At 37.0% G+C, this 5974-nt stretch overlaps 1 long non-coding RNA gene across 2 annotated transcripts; it reads right to left on the reverse strand.

The window, feature by feature from the left end:
* Positions 1 to 565: 565 nt before the first annotated feature.
* On the reverse strand, positions 566 to 1609 carry LOC140876225 (uncharacterized). Of its 2 annotated transcripts, XR_012148716.1 has the most exons (3): positions 1245 to 1609; positions 813 to 1119; positions 566 to 720 (listed from the first exon to the last, which is right to left on the reverse strand). It is a non-coding gene; the product is annotated as an uncharacterized lncRNA (long non-coding RNA). The 2 variants fall into 2 exon arrangements; XR_012148715.1 differs by having other exon boundaries at positions 813 to 1609.
* Positions 1610 to 5974: the final 4365 nt, after the last annotated feature.

Raw genomic sequence — 5974 nt, forward strand, 5'->3', positions numbered from 1 at the left:
TCAAAGGAGACTCGATACTTCGGTTGGGATCCCGAGGTCAAGATCACGCAACAAACTCACCGACTCTCCCGCTCGAGGTGGTGTCACGTGTCTCAAACCTCTAGACTTTGGTGCAACTATAATGAGTATTCGGGTCGCTAGGCGTAACTCAACAACCTAGGCTACTCAAATATAGCTCCCAAATCGTCTAATTCGCATCGGGGCAACTCAGCCCATTTCAAAATCAAGGATTTAGGCTCAAGATGAATGCACATGATTCAGATGCAATCAAAATAAATTAAAACAACAAATATCTTTATTCAGACGTCAAAATATCGTAGATGTCATCTCATTCAATTCATATATTCAAAATCATGAATATAATATCGAAACTCATTGAATTAATTTCAAATCAGCAAAATCATGTTTTTCGATCAAATAAATGCATCAATATTCCAAATCAAAATCATATAAACAAATTCATGTCTTTCAATTCATATCGAAAATTAATCAATTAAATTAATAGCTCATACAAAATCATATAAGAGCATATATTCAATCACTATCAAATAATCATGCAAGTATGTGATTTTAACAGGAACTCGAGAATCTCAATCTCGCTCGAGTGTTCATTCCCTTCGAAATCAACATCAGCTCATACATCAGTTTTCCAAATTTGGAAAAGCTCAAATCCCTAGACTGCTGATTTCTACCTCTAATTATCCTCGAATGACTTCCAATCTGCGAAAAATCACATAATATACAAAAAGTCAACTTTGGTCAACTTTGGTCAAACTTTGACCGCTAAATTGCAAACTTTATTGTGTTCTCACCGCTTCACGGTTTCGAATCTCAACTCGAAACTTGGATATTTGAATTCATCATGTCGAGACGATCAAAATTGGGTAATATGTCGAAATCCGGTGGCTCGCCGGAGAAGATGGCGGCGACGCGGCGGTCCGGCGGCGGCGATGCAAAACTTCCCCAAAAATTATGAAATTTTGCAGGGTTGTAGAGCTTGAGGAGACGATCTCAACCATCTAAGCCACGCCTGGAACGAAGCTCCGACGCGCCGTAGATCGGAGAAAAACAGGGCGGCGCCGGCGAAGTCTTTGAGCTCCGATCTTGGCCTGAAATGGTCTAAAACCGACGGGATATGGTTGGGAAATGTTCTACACACCTCATAGCATCGATTAATAGCCTTAAAACCAACAAAAACGGGCTCGAATCGCGAATTTTCCGACGAAGAAGATGATGAATAGTACCTGCGTGAATTTTGTCTGTTCTACGTCAATTTCCCAGCGATCCAACCGTCCGATCATCGAATTTTTTACACCAATAGCTTTTTCTTGATGTTGGCTACAAAGTGACCGATCGGATCTTTGATCGAAGCTCCGGTCAACGTCCAAAAAAATCAAAAACGTGGACTGTGCAGAACTCGTCTGTTATTTCTCATTTTCCTGGCGATCCAACCGTTGGATTTTCGATTTCTTTATACCAATAGATTCATCTTGATCTTGGCTACAATCTGACCGTTCGGATCTTCGATCGGGTCTTCGGTGAATGGCCGGAAAAATAAAAAACGACGGCTGCTACAGTAAAGTCGAGAAAATGGGAAAAAATTGGGGAAAAAAATCTTGATCCGTGTTTTCTCCGTGTGAGTTTTTCTATTTATAATAACCCGATATTTTCGGATCTCGAACTAATTTATTTGATACACAATTGGTAAAATTAATTCTCAATCTGATATTTTTCTGGTACACAAACCCAAAATCTATTAACATCATTATCTGAAATTATTGACTTTGACCAGTCAATTGAACTCATAATTTTTCAAATTAAAATAAAAGTCCAACTTAGACTCTGACCAGTCAACTCGGTCAAATATTCTCCAAATCAATTTATCCGACATAAATAATTATTTTTATTTCAATATCTCAACAATTATTTCAAAATGCCAAAAATATCATATATCCAGAAAGAGTCAAATTCATTGATTAACTGACACGTGTATTTTGTAAATACACTCTATAATATCATTAACAATAATAATTATTTTATTAACTCCATAATTATTTTAATTGTTAATTGATTCAGTAAATAATTTTTGGGGCGTTACAGTAATTGAACAATTTTAGGTTGAATAATTGTATTTATTCCAATGGACTCTAGCAGGATTGTGACAATGATTAAATAATGTTGCTCAACGTTAGTAGTTGGTATCAATGGTGTTTTCGGGTCTGGAAAGGTTGTTGTTGCCAAATTTCTTGTGGTTATGCGATAGATCATTGACGTGATAGATTCAATAGAGTTGAAGGCAGTAGCATCACAGATTGCGGAAGTGTTGGGAGGAATTCGCAAGTATCTTATCTTTTTGCTACTATTATACACAAGACTTGGTAAGTAAGGAATCTGACAGACTCAATATAGCCTATGAGCGAAGGTTACTAATATTCCTAATTGAATTTGGAGGCCATAATGTAAAATCGGGAGATAAATTACATCATTTGGTTACGATTGTTACTACTGGGACTTCGTACTAATAGATTTGTGATTCCAATAGTTGAAACGACATGTTTTTGTCATCTAAGGACCTGAGTTTTGAACTCATTATCAGGTGAATCTTGTAAGATGTTACGACACTAGTTCATTTGTTAAGGCTTGGAACTTCCGAGGAAGGATGTAGCACTCAAGTTATACAGATTCCACAGGCAGTGTTTATCATTGTAGGGAGAGACTTATGTATTACTTTTCAGTGTTGTAATTAACACTACTCAATTTATAGAGATCCATTACAGGAACAAGGTAGCTATTCTGGTTGAGCTCTAGGAGAATTAAATTGCTCATATTTATCTTGAAGCAGATGTTAGATTTCCTTATTCAGTTAATTGCATGGTTGATCACAGTTTAAGGTGAACAGTTAATTTTGATCCAGTGTGATCTTTAGTACTAGAATCAGTGGTAGTTCCTATCACAATTGTTATCCACGGTTGATGGTCAGATGTCGATGACTCATAGGATGGTCTTGAGATTTTTAGTACTAGTTGGATTGGTAATTAGTTGTCAGTAAAGCAAGACACATTTGTCTTATCTCCAAGTAAGGTTCCAATGCAACAAGAATTGCAGTAAGTCAATCCTTCGAGACGACACTATTTTCTCAGCATAAACATATTTTCCAGTTGGATTTAAGAAGTTCTGTGCTTTTGGACTGTGGTTTAGTGTAGCAGATAAGTACACAGTTCTTGAGAACAGTTGGTAGACTGTATTGTTAGCCATATGAGATGGATTGTTTCTATTTTAAGTACAATGTTAAGAGCCAGTACAGTGGTTTATGGCAATTATTGGAAAGATCTTAGAACTGCAGTAGTATCTATGTGCAATGAATTCCGTTATTGACCTCAGTGATTGGTTGCAATACAGTTTCTTAGAGAGTTACAATTGGCAGGTTTTGTTCCCAGTGTTTGTCATGTTGTTATGTTTTGCAGTGACAGATTGATGGCATATAAGATTTTTTATTTTTTTTGCACAGTAGCTTGTTGGTATTTTCTGGTAAAACCTAGACCTGATTTGAGGACAAAATCCTTTTAAGGTGGGGAGAATATAGTAGTCCGAATCCCATTTTACGAGCTTAAATTATTAAACATGATAAAGGGATTTTAATATGATTAATCGGACCAAGAAATCGACTCTAGGATGTTCGAAAATGGTCTAAGAGTCAAAGTTGACTCAAGTAGTTTTGAAAGTCCAAACATGAACCATATAAATATCGGATGGTCTGAACTGATAGTACCAAGTATTGCAGTTCGGAATCTGAGGGTGAGATCGGTACCACCGAACCAACGATTTAAACTTCAAAAGATTTAAGCCATGCACACTAGTGACGTGTAGCCAGTGTTTAGATACGTAATCTCATGCATGATATTAGAATGTCCGAAGGGTAGGATCAGAGCTTCCAAATAGGTCAGTTTGGCACGTGGAAGACATGCGAGTTCGAAGCTTCTGAATCAGGGATCGGAGCTTCCAAACACTTTCTTATAAATAAGCGACAAGATCCTCAGAGTTAGTGTGTGTTTGGATGTGTTTGGGTGTGTATCAGTATATATTCTTAGGGTTTTAGCCTTATACTCGAAGGTCGGGCGATAGCGAAGTGCTACGGGGCTTCGATATCAGTGGGCTGATGACGGACACATGTATAATCCAAGTTCCCTATTAGTATTAGGGAGTATCTATTAGCTTATTAAGGCTAGAAGACCAGTGCTAGTGATATAGTATCATCTTGACTTGTAGTCTTGAACTGTAGATGCTTATACATCTAGGCCACCGATTGAGGTACGTAAGTACTGACTGAGATTTCCTGCGAGTATGTATGCTTATGTGTTGCATATTATGTGACATGATACATATTTTACTTCTTTGGTATATTATGATTCATGCACATATTCATCTTAAGCCGAGTCTCTTTCGAGATAGCCTTGTATTAAGGGAAATGTGTGTGGAGGTACCCAGCGGAGTTGATCTCAGATGGTACTACATACTCATTTGCTCCCAAACTGAGCAGGTATCCTATAAACTAGTACCCAATCATTTACATGCATCATAGTAGGTTTGTAAACTCGTACCTTACGTTCTGAGCTTAGTCTCTCACATCCATGTTGTTGTATTTGTTTGACACCCCATTCGACGGGGTAGATACGTAGGTGAACCAGAAGCATAACCAGTGGTTAGTCGGTGATCAGGGACTGGTAGCAGGGGTCGCCGATAGTTTCTAGATTAATCTTGTTATTTATTGCTATTCATTTTGGATTGTATTTAATAGTTTTTTTTTGCTATTTTAGTATATGGACTTATTTTTCCGTAGTAAACTCTGATTAAGTTATCATTATTGTTATTGAATGCTTAAGACTCTGGCTAGTGATCAAGGTAGGGTCACTATATTATGATATCAGAGCATGCATTAGTATCTTTAGGACATAGTGAAGATTGTTAAGATTGTTAGGATTAACAATTGTGGTTTCTTGTATATGATCGATTTAGACGATGGTAACAATTGCGACAGGAATGGGCGTTGGAATGAGAATACCCTGAGATATCCCCGTAGTCACTTTCATCGTCATAGGATGATCATCAAAGTTTTGACTTATAAAGGTTCTGGCAGTTTGGACAAAATAAGATGACCGAGTGTGAGACTCTGGGCATAGCAGAGGATTGGGCGAGATGTATGAGATGCTGCTGTCCATCTTGTTTTGACCTGGGAAGGCATATCTAAAGGTTCTCCACAAGCAGTTGGAGAGATTGACATGAAGATCCTCTCTCATTTACCAGATAATGGACCCCACAACATTGGAAGGATCTGGTAGATTGGTAAGATCTTGTAGATCTTGGGAGGAAAAGGTTCTGCCAGAATTTTTCAATAAATCATAATAGAGGAAGCCAACAACCTCACGTCAAGATCAGAAGATACCGGAATGATTATGAAATTTGATTTGTATAGGGTATCTTAGACGGAATGTAATATTTTCGCATTTAGTCAGATTGTAAGTATTGTATCAAGTTTTTTTTAACAAGTATTTCTTTTGTAAGTATTTGAATCATCTGTATTAATGATTCCAGACATTTGTGGATTAATAAAAAAATTTCATTGCACATATTTTGGTGTGATTTGATTTGGGTAAACATTGTTTGAGGTTTAGTTTGTTTTGTTTATGTTACTTTGAGTTGTAAAGGGACCTGGATGTGTAAGTTCGAGTATTTCAAAGTTTTGGGATTACCTAAGAATGATTTCAGTGTTTGGTTGGTTGGTATTCAACTACAGTGACTATGAGAATATTTGTATAATCATTTTATAATTATACCTATTTGCTAAATTATTAGTTCTGGGAAATTTTTGTAGATCAGTTATATTAGATTGAGACCTTGTTGGTTAGTGCCAGGGATGAATAGTTACATCAGGGGTATAGTTGGGTTTTTACCAAGTGCTGCGGACTGTAAGGATTTA

This window comes from Henckelia pumila, chromosome 1 (assembly GCF_033568475.1).
Source record: "Henckelia pumila isolate YLH828 chromosome 1, ASM3356847v2, whole genome shotgun sequence".
In the NCBI taxonomy this organism is placed as follows: Eukaryota; Viridiplantae; Streptophyta; class Magnoliopsida; order Lamiales; family Gesneriaceae; genus Henckelia; species Henckelia pumila.